At 35.2% G+C, this 17,084-nt stretch overlaps 1 protein-coding gene across 1 annotated transcript in view; it reads right to left on the reverse strand.

Annotated features, from left to right (window-relative positions):
* Positions 1-12,229, reverse strand: part of Ac3 (Adenylate cyclase 3) — a 321,798-nt gene extending 309,569 nt beyond the window's left edge. The window contains exon 1 of the mRNA XM_089651683.1: positions 12,042-12,229. The gene's annotated coding sequence lies outside the window, so the exon portion shown is untranslated. The remainder of the gene's footprint in view (positions 1-12,041) is intronic.
* Between the last annotated feature and the right edge of the window lie 4,855 nt (positions 12,230-17,084).

Consider the following 17,084-nt stretch of genomic DNA (forward strand, 5'->3'; position numbering starts at 1 on the left):
TTTCCTGATAAACTTTTAGTAAAATTCCAATAAATTGTGACGATTCATAAAAATCCCAACACTTTCGCATTTCGTCATTATACATAATTAAGATAAACGCAGATGCATGAACACGTGGTCCAATATTTTTACGAATTTATCAGGAGGCCTCCTGCTGTTTTGTTTTTAACCGGATTACCAATAATTTGAAGAGATTTTTAATAAATTAGCTCGTTTTATCCGTGTAATTACATAATTCTCAATTAAAAGTGGTGGTCTAAAGCAGTGCTCCGCAACCGGTGTGCCGTGGCACACTGGTGTGCCGTGAGCCGGACACAGGTGTGCCGCGGTCAAATTCAATGTATTTGACATTTTACACTACTTCATTATGTATTTAATACACAATAACAAAATATTTTTCATAATATTGTCTATTTTTCATTGTCTGCCGATACTGTTAAAAGACGTATTCACAATATATCAGAAACACTGATTAGAAAACTGTTATTGGCTGAAAAATTTGCGCTTCAGATCAACGAAACAACCGATATTAAAAATAAAGCACAGTTAATAGCTATTGTACGTTTCGTTGACGAGGACTTTATTAAAGAACATTATTTATTTTGTAAGGAGGTTCCAGAGCTGAATTTTGGTGGTGAAGAATTTTTTCAAGTAACCGATGATTTCTTCAAAATATATAGTATTAAATGGAGCAATTGCATTGCTGTTTGCATGGATGGCGCTGCGGCAATTACGGGTAGTAAAAAGGGTTTGTCTCTTGTGTAAAACAAAAAAATCCAACATTATAATTTACACACTGCTGCATACATCGAGAAGCATTGATGGTCAAAAATTTACCGGAGGAACTTTTGAACACGATGAATGAATGCATTAAAATCGTTAACATAATTAAATTAAGAGCCCTAAACTCGCGAATCTTTGGAATACTCTGTGCAGAAATGGGAGCCAAATATGAATCCTTATTGTTTTATACTGAAATTCGTTGACTATTCCGAGGCAAAGTTTTAGCTAGATTGTTTGAGCTTCGTCACGAGGTGTGTGAGTTTCTTTTAAATCAAAATATGCCCGAACTATTTCAGTACCTTGATGATAATTACTGGATAGCTAAACTTGCATACATGGCTGATATATTCGAGCATTTGAATGAACTTAATTGCGAATTTTGGCAGAAAGAGTTGCAAAAAGGATGTTTGGAAATGTACCAAAGGACCAACCATAGTACAATTGAAAACAAACAATGAACTGTGTATCTGGCCCAACAACATTTAAGTATGATTCAGCAGTAATTTGGTCAGTATTTTTATTCCATTAATATGGAACAATACGATTGAATTCGAAATCCTTTTGCAACCAATGCAATAAATTCTACGGAAGCACTGCCTCTGCAAATTCGAGAGGAATTTACAGATTTAAATAATGACATGACATTAAAACATCACTTCTCCGAAGATCCATTAGATGTTTTCTGGATTTACATTAAAAAAGAATATCCTCGCATTTCCGTCAAAGCATTCTTAACACTGCTTCCATTTTCAACGACATATTTATGTGAGCAAAGTTTTCAACGCTTGTATTAATTAAAAATGATAATCGGTCATGGTTAAAAGGTCTTAACAAAGAATTTCGGGTTGCGCTGTCAAAAATCGAGCCAAATTTAAAACTTTTGTGTTCATTGAAACAAGCGCAGGTTAATTTAACAATTAATCACTCATTAATTTATTATTATTTTATAATAATTATTAAGATTGCGTAAAAATAAATATGTTATAGTTATATGCATGTATGTATACTTTTCAAATAAAAAACAAGAAATTATTGTAAATTTGTGTATCAATTCAATACCTATATATTTTAGCATTTGGTGTGCCGCGGAATTCTAGGAAGAAATTTGGTGTGTCGTAGGTGAGAAAAGGTTGCGGAGCACTGGTCTAAGGGACGCGACGCGAAACGAATTTAACACGGATTAGAGTGTTAAATTAATCAGATTTTTCATTCGCAAACCTTACTAATGAACTTATTTATAAATTATGTTTAAGAGAAATTAAACGTCAACTCAAGTAGGCAATGATAAAAGCCGTCAACATAATTTGTTGACCGTTTTTTTTGTTAAAGATGGTTGCTTGAATATTCGGCTTTGTTTCCAGTTTAATGTCGTCGATGTAAAACGTTCGGTGGTTGCGTTATTCAAAAATCAAATCACGATAGATACAAGCTACTAAAAAAATCTTGTTGATGCCAGCCGAGATGAATTTGTCACAAAATAGACTGACTTAATCGAGAATAGCGCGTTGGAATGGTTGGGAGATAATATTAGATATTTCAGACACTAACTCGCTTTGCAGTCCGTATCTCCACATAATATCATATCAACCAACCAGTGATTCAAAATATCTCTTCCACTTCTGCGTCAGAAAACACGTCAAAAGCGAGTCATTTGACGGGATTTTTTGCAAATTAGATAATATATATGTACTCGCAGACAGTTCTGAAAAATAAATACGCCGAAGAATTTATTGTCAATGAACTTATAAGCATCCTCGTACGGTGTACCAATGGCGTGCATTTACTGTGGTTTTTCAATAAGTGTTGGAAGCAGTTTTCTAATTTTTCTATTGTGGTTAATAAAGTTATTTTACTTATTATCAAACCATTTTTCTTATACTATTTTCCATGAAGTTTATAGCTTTTCAGTCTGTGTGGACAGCATGCCACAGCAAAATGTAGTGTAATTATAACTGTACGACATCTTTTTTAAGATTTTAAAAATAACTCTAGCCATTTAAATAATTCACTGCTTTATTCCGCGCTGGGGCTGTTGGACATTAATCTCTTATCAGATCTTCCTTACAAAGATTTTGTCACTTCATTAATTTAATCTGACCCATTTTCAATATTCCAAGACAAGGCTCCTAGCTAAGCTACATGTATATCCTTGAATTGTGGTTACAAAATAATTAAACACACAGGAAATAACTTTTTCAAATGCTTAATTTAAATGAAATTAAAATTAATTTTGAAGGAGTTTACATATTTGATGTTATGTTTTCTGCTATTAATTTCGCCATGTTTTTGTCGAAAATAATAATGGCCACACATCATCTGAATACAAACATGACAAGAAATAGAGAAAAAAAATTAAAGATATTTTTTCTTCAATTTTTCCCGCAAATTTCGGTCACGTATTTAAAAATAAAATTCACCTGAAACATTTCAACTTATTACATTTACAACGATTTACTAAAAAATTAAAAGCTCAATTCAAACAAAAGTTTTACCACAAAATTGACTCAAGTAGATGTGATGTAAGTTCATCAGTTTCCCGCTTGTTCTACGAGTTTCCGGACACTGTTAATACTAATTAATCGTAATTAATGCTAATGAATATAGGATAAAGGTAAATATATAAGAATTGTATTAGGATGTATGTAACGTACCTACGTGTAATTTATAAACCTTTTTCTAATCCTCGTCTATTTTTTTTTAAATATCAAATAACAGGGAATCCTAAATAACTGCGTATTATTAGGAAAATAACGTATAAACATTAGAAAAATGTCACAAAGTACTCAGAGATCGGTACAAAACTTGTATTTTTCCTTTAAAAATACACCCTTTACATTATATCCCCCTTGTTTGACTAGTGAAATTAGGGGTAGATTATCCCCCGCGGAATTGCTTCTTTAATAATAACACTCTTTTGACAGTAAATTATACGTACACAACATTTTTTTAGTCGTTTTGTATTGATTTAGAGAAAAAAAATTATACCATGCATATTTTAATAAAATTACCGTGACGAGTAAAATTGAACATTATGTAACATTATTTGTCTGAATTGTCTTATGGGATATTATATATGCAATTTATAATAAGTGTGACAAAAAGATTATCTTTTTTTATAAATTTAAATTGATATTGTGTAATTTTTAAAATAAAAATAAGATATGTTTATCTAAAGACACTGACTAGATTGCATTTAGTTTGGGTTGAATCTTGCGATCATACATAAAGATAGTTGCCAATAAAAAAGTGCGGTGATAAAAATGAAGACAATGATGGTAGTTCTAATTCGAAGTACAGTATTCGAAGTAAAGTATACAGTTAAATATGACCGAAAGAGATAGGGTCTCATTAGCTCAGTTGGTAGAGCGGTTCCCCGGAAAGGTAAGGGTCCTGGGTTCGAGTCCTAGATGTGACTGTATCTTTTTCTGATTTTTCTGTTCCAGATTTTCGTTTAGGATTCGCTAATATTGTCTTCAATAATTAAAAAGTTTATCGCGGAAAACGTTCATTATTTCATCGAGTAAATTACAAATTAATATCCATCTTAAGTACCTATCCAGCTGGAAAATTGTTGTAAAAACGTACCTGCCATTGACAACTTTGGTTATGAATGGACAATTGAACTGTTTTTTTTTATTAATTATAGGTTTAACTTTAACTGAGCACAATGTATTGATTTTCTCTTCGGGTACTGCTTTAATCACGCATGCACTTATGCACCGGCAGACGAAATTAGTTTAATAACTTGCAATACGACTGCCTAAACACAGGCTAGCCTACTGAGGCAAGGTTGTGAGAAACCTCAAATTATACATTTCTATTCGTTACATATTACCTACGGTTTATTTATTATAATTTTCTGTTATTATTTCATTATATACACACTTAAAACGTATTTAACATATTTCTTAAGATAAAGATATATTCTTATACTAGCTGTACATCGACAAGCGTTGCAGTGGCTCAGCCTGCCTGTGCAAGCTGAGACACAATACCGCTTGTTACTTTTACGTCCATCAGATAGCGCTGTTTTAAAAATTCATGTTTTTCCAACAGATGGCGCTGTTTTTCAAAAAAGCATGTTTGTCCACTAGATAGCGTTGATTTAAACATTTTTTTACCTGTCACAGGTGAGATATGTATATAAAAACACACGCGTATTTGAACGCAACGTTGTGTCAAAATTTCAAAGCAATCGGCGAAGAACTTTCGGAGGTATAAATAAGATTTTGGACAAACGAACATTTACCTTTTTAATAATAATAATAATAATAATTGGATAATTTGTATAGCGCCGTTTTTGTGAAAAATCACCTCAAGTTTACTTATATATATATATAGATTATTATATTACCGCATCTGTTATGCATAATTATTTATAGATACTGTGTGTAATACGAAAGTATTATGTGATTATTGTCAGTGAATCTCCCAGCGTTACTTTTAATCAGAAAAAGATAAATATTTTTGTTTGAATTACGTCCAAGCAGAACGAAAATACAATCGGAAAAGTATTGCGTTTACCCAACCACTCGCTCGAAAGAATGACTTGTGAAAATTCCAACATCAAAAAAGTATAAAAATAGCCCGCATATGTTGTCGACTTCCCGAATATGAAGGACTACTAACAATTTTCTAATTTCCGAGCAAATTTTCGTGACATTATTACTTGTCGTCAAATGTCTAAATGCGATAGTTGTCTATTGGATTGATGTGTTGTTTCTGTCTGTCAATTAACTGCTTTTTATATCAACGGGCAAACCCAATAAGATTTTATTTCATTTTTGTTGTTGTTTCGTTTAAATTAAATGTGTTTATATTGCACAAGAGAATGTATATTGTATAATGCCTTCCCGTATAAGCTATGTTGTTGAAGACTTTTAACAGGGTAAGTAAAAAAAATTCTAAGCCGCCTAACTAGGATAAGTCTTCTCTGAGGTGGTAGAAATTTAATTTAATTTTAATATTCTAAAATAAAAAAAACTAAATTAAAAAAACGAAAAATAAGTGAGAAATTTACTATAGGAATACTTAAGTTAGCAATATTTTTGGCACAAACAATTTTTTTTTTTTTAATGTCATAATTTTAAAAATTGATTAAGTGGAATTTTTAAAAATTCTAACAAATATTAAATGTATGTTACAAGATAATATGGGGAAAAAACGTATAATTTATACCTATATAGAAGAATTGCTACCAGTTTCATAAATGTCTCTTGTACAGTGCAAATGTAAAAGTTTTGAATTCATCTCAAATATTGAAAAAAAATATAAATTAGTTTCATACTCTTAAATTAAATATACCATTCCTTAGTTAATGTCCAATTATATCCAATTTTCCAATCATATCCTAAATGCTGTATTTAAATTTCGCTATTAAACAATTATTTAATGTTAATGAAATGTAAATCTTAAGTAACCTACCAGGCAAGTATGGTACTGTATATTATCTCCATAAATAGTTAGTAGTAACATAGATCATTGTAGAAATGTATTATATATCTGTACAGCGCCCTCGAGGTGATTTTGCACAAAAACGGCGCTATAAAAATCATCCAAATATTATTATTATAAGATAATATTGTTAATTCTTAATTTGAAATATGAGATCGAAAAAAATGATGTACAATAATTAGGTTCCAATGGCCGAGTGGTTAGAGGCGTTGTCCCGGTAATACAGAGATCCTGGATTCGATTACCAGTTGAGATCTTTACCTTTTAATTTTTCTGTGTCTTGTTCTGTTTCACGTTTCGATTAAGATTTATTACTATTAATCTTCTTCTTAAGTGATATATTACATTAAAGGGTTGTTACCACAGACATAGGAATTAATAGACGAGAAGATAAAGGCGAGGGGTAAAATCAACTGTTGAAGAACGAAGGGAGTGAAGATGACTGTGATTCGTCAATAAATCAATCTGACAGTAAATAGGCATCTCGCATTATAATATCACCATTTACTTCTTAAAAGTAAAATCTGCTTTGAATGAATAGACATTTTTACATGGGAGCGCAAATTACTCGCCACGTTATGAACAAATTTGCGAAGTCCAAATTCGGCAAAGTAAGGCAGCTTCTATATTCAGAATCATAGTTAGTTCAGAGTATTTAGTTAAGACACTTTTATAAATGTTCATAATTTACTTCCCAGCAACCAACCAGCTTTGTGTTTCGCGTCCAGACGTTTCTCGATGTGATAGTAACAACTGGTTCATATTATACGATGTGAATATGCTTAAAATAAAATAAAATAATGCTTATATATGGAATGTAATACGACAATTGGGTTTATTCTCTTTTTTCGCATCTATTTTTACCAGTTTTCATAGTACAAGTAAACATTTTGCCGTGTTATTTCGTAAAATGAACCGATGATGCCTGGACCATAGTTCGCACAAGAATGATGACGTCACGTTTTCAAATATCACTTGAGGCCGTACGCGAGCCCAGCCGGCTCAATGGAACCGGTATGGGGAGTGGGGATAATACGCTTTTAATCACTTAGGGCAGGTCTACTAATATTCATATGTCTATGGTTGTTACCTTCAAAGTTATTCCAATAAATATTAAACAATAAATTGTATCTTGATGATAATATGTTTAAGAAATTGTAATTCAAATGAAAGTAAAGTTCTCAGCAGAATTCACCTCATTTAAATTTGGCATTTTATGAAGAAAAACTTATGCATAAAATGTTTTCCTAAAGGAGGGTTAGTTTTTTTCACTCTCTGTGTGCATTATTGTTGTTATCTTAAAGAAATGTAAACTTTCTTGTTGTTCTCACTGTCTCCGGCACAACATTGTGTGGCTAGCAACTAGCAATCATGTTTAAGCACGTATTTGATGATTTCGCGTTTATTTTACCTGAATTTATTTCAACCTAATAATAACAACCTTTACAATGTTTAGTTTTACAAAAGTTTATTAAACTTATATGTATTATATGCTTACCTAAAAATTCAATGTTAAATATTACTTGTTTTACATTATACTTATTAATTTCATTTTTTTAGTATTACAAATTTAGATGAAAATTTTAAGATATTAAACTTATATTATTAGGTAAAGTTTTTTTTCTATCTAGACAAATATGTCTTCCCTCATGAACTGAGAATCTTCGAAATATACGTTATTTCGTAAAAAAAAAATAAGATTATGTTTTCTAATGATATAAGAAATGAGATATGAAACTCGCGCGATGCGGTTTAGAATATAGCGATCAGATCACAGACATAGGAATTAATAGACGAGAAGATAATGGCGAGGGGTAAAATCAACTGTTGAAGAACGAAGGGGGTTAAGCTGACTGTGATTCGTCAATAAATCAATCTGACAGTAAATAGGCATCTCGCATTATAATATCACCATTTAGTTCTTAAAAGTAAAATCTGCTTTTGAATGAATAGACATTTTTACATGGGAGCGCAAATTACTCGCCACGTTATGAACTAATTTGCGAAGTCCAAATTCGGCAAAGTAAATTTCTTCTGTTTGCAGAGTCGTAGTTAGTTCCAGAGTATTTAGTTAAGACACTTTTACAAATGTTTCATAATTTACTTACCCCAGTAAACAACGATGAGCACACTTGAGAATCGCTACATTGTGATGTGATAGTATATGTTTCTAAAACTGATCCATATAATACGGTGTGAATAAGCTTAAAATAAAGTAAAATAATGCTTACTTATGGAATGTAATACGACAATTGGGTTTATTCTCTTTTTCACATCTATTTTTACAAGTTTTCATATCACAAGTCAACATTTTGCCGTGTTATTTCGTAAAATGAACCGATGATGCCTCGACCATAGTTCGCACAAGAATGATGACGTCACGTTTTCAAATTTCACTTGAGGCCATACGCCAGCACAGCCGGCTCCAATGGAACCGGTATGGGGAGTGGGGATAATACGCTTTTAATCACTTAGGGCAGGTCTACTAATATTCATATGTCTATGGATCAGATACATTCTTATAGAGTACCAGATGACGTGTACCTGCGTTGCTGGTGATTATCTTTAGGAGATGCACAATATGGACATATACCGTCGCGGACTTTTCTGTAGGCCTCGTGAAGATATATAATTCCGTACTACATTATACTGATGTATCTCATAAGGTTTTGACAGCGTTAGCAATGTAAGCGCCCAAAATATATGTGTTACGATTATTTTTAATAATAAACTAATGTTTATAAAACAAGTTTTTTTATGCATAGCTCAAATAATAATATTTGACAAGTCAAAATATCTCACCAGCAAATGTAGATATAATATGTCTCGACGTCATCTAGAGGGAAATTTAGCACTAACAAAGCCTTTCCTACAAAATAAAGTTAGTTGTTGTGAAAATAAATATAGTAAGCAGAATTGTTGATTGAAGTACTAATACATATTGAATTATTTGGCGTGTTGGAAATAAGCCGACGTAGCTCAGTGGTCTCAGAGCACGTGACCCGACATCAGAAGGCGCGGGTTTAATTCCCGTCGGCGGCATTTATTTTTACTCGAGAGATATTTTCAATTTGTATGGATATATCAAGCGACTGATTATTGCTTATAATAATTTGTTATATGTTTTACGACTGGATTACAACATAGACTTTTCTCTACTTTCTGTTATTTACAATTTACTAAGTTAAAAACTAGTTTTAGTCCGAAATAATTTTCATGTCAATTTACTGTTTACTCTCGAAATTTATGGAGATACTTGACTACCCACTTGGAATTATCTTTGGAAGTTTGCCGACCCTTGTTCAAGGGTGTGTTGGTATATAATTTTGTATGTATCTTGGATTTATTTCGCCCACTTCATGTTCTCCTGGTAATTATTATTTGTAACCACAAAACGGGTCTCAGTAGGTAAACCGGGGTTTACTTTACACGATAGTTTCTTGTCAACTTCCCCAACACCTTTGTGTAGACCAAAAATTAATTAAAGCCTCGTATTTAGTTGAAAGCTAATGTCAGACTTGAATGCAAAGAGCTTCCTTCGGAATATAACTCACCAAAGTGAAATGTAAATTATTCATAGGAACAATACATCCCAAATCAAACTCCTGTTATTTCCTTTGTGCGGATACGTACCTTCCCCCCAAACAATTCTTCTCTCTTTTTTTAATACATCTATTTAAATTCAACTTTTCTTTTCGGTAATAAATAAATGCAAATCTTGGAAGCGTAAATTAACCGACTTTCTATTAATATATTACTTTAAATTAATAGACTTTGATAGATCCGTTGTTGATGACAATACTTTCTATTAACTTTGGTGGTAATCACGTACACGCAAGCGGACATATACGCATTTCTCTGTTATCGGACGACATTACAGCAGTTAATATACTAAATAAATGTCGGTCCTATTAGAGTGGCATTTTAGTAGAGTTTTCGAATCTAGTTCCTGGGTGGAGAGGTTCAATCCTTAGTCAAAATAAAATTAAAATAAAGAAATTTGAATAGTTATATAAGTACCTACTTACAATCTTACGATTTGAGGGGAAATTTTGGTTTTAATTTATTAAATCAGATAAAATTAAAAAACTATCTTTTTTGCACAAGAGGTCTACTGTTCACAAAACTACTAGTATTATTATGTTATGAACTGTGTACTTCGTTAAATTATACAAATAAGAATATTTTTCGAACGTGCTCTAAATTTAAAAAAATATGTGAACTTTAAAAGAGAAAACTTTTCTCTTCCGGATTTTTTTAGCGAAGTGCTTACCTAAAAGCATTCATGAAAGTACTGCTTTAGTACAGAGAAAGTTCCTACCCGAACGAAAGTTCCAGCTTTATGGAACAGGCTCAAGGCGGCAGTGGCGGGGTTCCTTTGCATTTATACTTACTCCATCGCGGAACGACAGCCGCTAGCGATCGGAATGTATTACACAGAATCTGTGGAATAGTGGAACAATGGAACAGTGTAACCAGAGGGCCAACTCCAGAAGCCTTTCACGGCATCATTTTAATTAGATAATAGGTCGTTTATAGAATTGTCAATGGAAAAAATATACGTACTAACTAGTCTACATGGGTATATTAATAAAATTGGGTACAGTAATAAAATTCATCCATAAAGAGTGTTTGCTAAAAGATTAAAAATCATATTTCATTTTAGGTTTTCTAATAAATTTTATAAATAAATAATAACTTTCCCGTAAAAGATTCGTGAATCATTTCACGAAGGTCAGTCTTAAAACTTTAAAAGATATCGTGATAAGCGAATATTTTCAACGATTTTTAATTTTAAAATATCAATGGTTAAAATTATCATATTACATTAAAATATATTAAAAACAGTATAATGATGTACAAGGAGTAACTACCCGGTTTCGTCGAGTTTCAGCACTGTTTTTTTATTGAACAAAAAAATATTAGTCTATAAGAGTTTCATGTATTGTCTTGTATTTCTTAGTTATGACTTATAGTATAGACATTTCGATACTCTATAGCTCATAATTAAATTAATTGAGGTGTCATAAAGAAAAATCATTTTTAGTGGCAACAAATACACTGCTTTAAATATAAGACATCAAATTCGGTCCAATAGTTAATAAATAATTTTTGCTTAAACGGTTTATAATTAAATCAATATTGATGAATTTAAATTAATAGTTATGCCTAGTTTATTATTTGTCAAGCGTGTGGTAAGATCATTCATGAACAATAAATTAATTAATTATTGTGGCTTGTCGCCTCATCTCAGTTTATAATATTATAGTTATTTGCTTTACACAATGAGTGCAAATTCAATTATTCATTAATGTAATCTACCTATGTAATTATAAATCGCGTAACCTTGAATTTTTCACATAAAATGCTATCTTTAAACACTCAAAGTGATTTAAAAATATCTATCTACCCGATACAAAGATAAAAATAGTTACTTTTCTCTAAAAATAAATACCTTAACATGTGTTTTTACAAAGTTCAAACCCGTGTTTTAAAGAGATTTATGAATAAAATCTGTAACGAAATATGAAGGTAAAGTGATAAATTGAGTCAGTTTACCACATTATTACATGTGTTCAATAATTATTTTAGTATTTTTGATTGTATTGTACATATCTTGTAATATATACATTAATACATTGACAAATAAAGCGCGGGAATCTATGCTTACGCAATGAATGTTCCGACAAAGAGGCTGCCAAGCAAATCATTCTCGATGAGCACTGCATTTCCATTATTACAAATCGAAATGTAAGAAAAATCTTCACGAATATTAAGAAACATCACATGAAAATCTAAAGAACCTTTTGAAGATGCCCACTAAATCTGCAAGAAGCCGGTGAGATTAGAGAATATTAAAGATTTGCGTGGATTGTCACTAGAACTTCACTTTAACGAGACGAGTCACTTTAAATCGGGATCATTTGAATCATGATTGTTTTGATTGACTGACATAAGGGTTGTGTGAGTGGAGACGCCTGCACTGGGTACACGGGACGTCCGCTCAGACGGCGAGCGTTGACTGCCTCCTGCCTACAGCCAGTGGCGGTGCCTCTACGGCGCGGAAGGTCGGGGGCGGGCGCGGGTCGAGGGCGCCGCGGCGCAAGCGTCCCGACGGCTCTACGCGATGGCCGCCCCGGGGCCTCAATAAAAATCAGGTATGGGAGAATTAATACGGAATTAATACAGTTATACCTAAAACACCCAAAGACTCAATTAAGTAATAATTATTTCGTAATCCACAGACAAGCTAAATAGTCAACGTGCCAAATATTTTATCCAATTTAATCATTCGGAGCCGATCTTCGGATTCCTTTGTTCAAGCGTTCATATAACATTTTTTCTTTGGCGTGCAAATTTATCTAATATATCAAGGGTAGTTATTTGATGTTAAACATAGATGGCAGCAAATCAATGGCTGTCATTTTTTTTAAATGTGTTCACTGAGAAACACTTTTTCTTATTTAATCAACATTTGGTGACCCTTGTACAGTTTGACTGTTTTGTCAAGTTTTATTTACCTATCTGTGTAACTACAACTAGGTATTTATAATATACCCAGGTTTTAATTTTTAATTAACTTCGTACCGACAGCTTTTTTCGTGTAACAGCAAACACTTGTAAGCAAATTGAATTTCTTATGTCTTTGTATCTAAAAATACGCTAATTCAATTATCACGTCACACAAAATTAGTCAAAAATTACCATACGATCTTGATTTAGATTCACCTATTAACTTGCTCCCCGGCCAAGCACCATCCGATAAGACTTCTAAATCAAGGGAAAGGTACGAGGTATTTTCCTATTACTTTACAATAACGAAGTTATAGTTTAACCCTTTTCAGCAATGCCTTCTTGCTGAAATGGCAGACACAGGATTTGGTATTTGGGTGAAGTGGGGAGAAAGAGACTTGATGGGGAGGGTGGATTTCCTCCGCTACCCTTATACCCCCCCCCTCACCCCATTACCCTCTCCTAGCCTTCCCGACCCATCTCAGTGTAATAGGCGAGCGAGAAAAGGTAATTCCTTCTGAATAAAATCAACCCATATCAGGGGAGAATTGGTATTCGGTCTCAATACAATAGTTATCTTTAATTTGGTGGTTGGGGTAATAGTGTTATTTTGTAGGTTTCCAGTAGTTATAATCAGCTAAAAATATATAATATGTTGGAATTTAGTAAATCCGGATGAAAAATTTGGATCTGCAACTACGCACTAGTGACTGAGCAGTCAGTAAACAGAAAGTGGCCAACCGGCACCAAAGAAAGTCTAATTTTTCAGCCTTCAAAACGATGGCGACTTCTTTCTGGGATGCAACTCTCAACTCCCCGAAACACCCTCAAGCAAAATCACCCGGCATTGGGTGTCCGCCGCTAAAATACTGTTTACATAGAATTTACACATTTACAGTTCAGTTCTTGCCTCCAAGGTAACAACACACAAAAATTTTGCTCCGCAATTATCTTTCCATATTTCTGTTAAATCCCATAATCCTACAACCTTTTAAGCGCCACCAGGCGCAGTTTTTTACGGGCTTTCCGCCCGTATCAATATTTTTTTCTGTGCTAGTGATTTTTTTATACTTTTATAGTGATTAAGTGTTTTGTTTTTTTCTAAATCGCCATCGAGGCGGTCTCAACTATTTCCCCCTGTATCCATAACCGATACAGGGTGCAAAGTTTGCTCCTGCATCTTTGCTGAAAATTTTAGTGCATTTGACACCTTTTTGTGCGATCCACTGTGATTTTAGTGTTTTTTTGCTCGCGGTGTTCTTCAAGTCGCAGTTTAATCCCTACTAGTTTAAGTGCATCTATTTGTGAACGTTAACGTCACCTACTGCATCAGACGCGGAATTTTTTTCCGCGTCGAGTGACAGTTCAGTTTTTTTCCTGTGCCAAATACTTTAAAAACTATACGTGTTTCAGTGTTCACCACGTGTTCAAACATTCTACGAATTTTGCCTGGCAAGTGATGAAAGAACTTCTCAGAGGACGCATCTCTTGCTTCACAACATTGCCAATTTTGGACAGTATTTTTTCTTTTTTATATCGTTAAGAACAATTATTTAAAAGTGACAGTGACATTTCTTTTTTTTTAAATTTTCCATTATCATTTTGGTGTGGAGGATTAGTAAAGAGCGGACATTTGGACATTAATAATAAATTTCATTTTCACCTTCGGGGAGGGCTACTAAATTTTTACTTTTTCAACTAAGTCCCAAAAAAATATTTTGTACCCCTAAAATCAATATTTTTTCACTTTTAAGGGCACTTTGAACAAAAATTTTCCCGACTTTTTTTCCCCATTTTTGGGGAAAATTTTGAAATTTGGGGTAAATTTCTGATTTACCCCACTTTTCGGAAAAAATGGATTCCGGTCCAGTTTCGCCTGGCGAGTCCGATGATTCCACCGGAAATCCGGTCAGACGCTCCGACGACAGAGAAAACATTCTAAAACAGATAGAGCAGATTCTGAGCACAGGCTCTCCCACAGCTAGGCCCTTCAAGACCATAAAACGGACCAAAACCAGGCCACAGAAGGAGCTTCACACAGTGGATTCGGAAAGTGAGGCCGTCTCGGAGCTGGAAACAACTCGTCGCACCACTGCCGTGCCCCCCTCTCAGGAGATGCCCTCCATCGCTCCAGCAACTACACCCAACGCTGAGAATAAGAAGCGTGTACGCTACAGCGACTCTCCGGGGAACCAGGAGTTCAAGGCTATTCCAGCCCTGGAGAAGTGCCAGAAAATCAGATTGATTCTCATGGACGGCCCTAATAAGCTAAATAAAACTGACAAAAGTCTGCTCAACACCACCCTTGACGACTTGATGTCAGACATCACGAGATTGATGCTCGAGCTTAATACACTTGCAACAAGAAGCACCACCATAGAGGAAATGCTCAGTGCGCAATCGGCTCTATCGTCTAAATTGGACCTGGCTATTAAAACTCGCCCAGCCTATTCGACGCATCCCATTGCCAAGGAGACATTGTCTTATGCAAATGCCGCGGCAGGCATGCCAGCGTCAAAAAAAATAGTCATCAACGGTTTCGAGCGACCGATTCCAAAAAAGCCACTTACTTTCTTGGTGTATCCAGAGGCTCCAGAAGGCAAAACCTCGGAACAAACTCAGAAAGTCCTGGAGAAGATCCTTAACCCCAAGAAGGACGAGTTCCAAATTGTCCGATCTAGGAAAATTAAAGGAGCGGGAATGGCCTTTCAAGCCAAGGACTCTAAGGATCTTGAGAACATAAAAAAAGCTGAAGCGAAACTTACTGCAAACGGCCTGAAGATGATCAATCCCTTGGGCCGTCTTCCTAAAATAGTTATTTACAATGTGCCAAAAGGCGAACAATCCGCGGATCAGGATTTATTTAATGAGATCTTCTCCAATAATCTATCCGGCCAGACCACATTGTCTTTGGAAGATCACCTTCGGACTATGCGGCGAGTATCGCTTTTTGGCAAGCGCGACACTCCTACCATGAACATGGTTGTGACATGTCATCCAGCTGCCCGTAAGGTCTTACTAGACAGCGGAATGTGCTTCCTTGGGTGGAATGCCTGTCGGACTCGGGACTACACTGGTGCCACCAGATGTTTCAAATGTCAGCAATATGGCCATATTTCCAAGTCATGCTCTCAGGAAAATGAAACTTGTCGCCACTGCGCCGCTTTGGGGCACACTCATGAGGATTGCCCCAAGAAGGCACTTCCCGCTGTCTGTGCTACCTGCACTCGCTTTAGAAAGCCTGCCAATCATCCTACAGGGGACAGGGATTGTCCTGCTCACCTGGCTGCCATTAATGCTCAAGTCCGCATGACCGATTATGGCTCCTCATAATTTACTCTCCCTAGGTCAGATTAACTTGCAGCGATCCCGGTTGGCCACCCTGGACGCGCAGCGGGTCATGTCTGACCTCAACATTGACATTTTGCTTATTCAGGAGCAGTACACCAGGGAAGGTAAGACTCCAATTGAATTTCCGGGAAAGGTACTCGAAGTCGGCTCATCTCCAGGGGCGGGTGTTCTGGTCAATACATCATTGATCAGCCCCCTCCTTCTGGCTGGGCTGTCTAATGAGTACCAAACCTGTGTATGTATTAAATTTGCTGATACTGAGATCTATCTGATCTCAGTCTATTTTAAATGGGGGAACCCGGTAGGACCACATATCCTGAGTCTGACGCGCGCCCTAAACGCGCTTAAAGGTCGTAACGTAGTTATCGGAGGGGACTTTAACGCTCGCTCTCCTCTTTGGTTTGACAATACTAAAACCCATTCAGTACGATCACGGACTGACGCCGTCGAAGACCTGATTGCTGCGCAAGGCCTTTGTATCGTTAACGAACAGAGTTCGTTCTCTACCTTTTCAAACACACTAGGAGAGAGCAACATTGATTTAACTCTTTGCTCTGGATCAGTTGCGGCCAGGATATCTAAATGGAGGGTCCATGAATGCGCAATAGTTTCGGATCATAGATTAATCACATTTACAATAGGTGTTAAGAAAACTGAAACTCCGAGATCCTCCTGGAATTTCAACACCTCAAGGGCGAATTGGGATAACTTTGGGGAGGCGCTACGAGATACATTAAGGGATTTTCATCACGTAGCAGCTAATGATCCGGACAATTTGGGGAACTTTTTCAATTCGGCCGTTGTATCTGCGGCTAATTCTTCTCTGGGCAGATCAAACCCAAAGACGAAAATTAGAACGCCGTGGTGGTCACCTGAGCTGACTTCGCTAAAGGGGGCCTATAAAGGAGCCTATAGGGCCTTGGGACTGTCCAGGAGGGGATGCTGTACGGAGGAGGAGACAGCTACCCTCCAGGCCGCTCTCA

Source organism: Hesperophylax consimilis, chromosome 4, assembly GCF_061612785.1.
Source record: "Hesperophylax consimilis isolate HC1 chromosome 4, BYU_Hcon_1.0, whole genome shotgun sequence".
Classification (NCBI taxonomy): domain Eukaryota; kingdom Metazoa; phylum Arthropoda; class Insecta; order Trichoptera; family Limnephilidae; genus Hesperophylax; species Hesperophylax consimilis.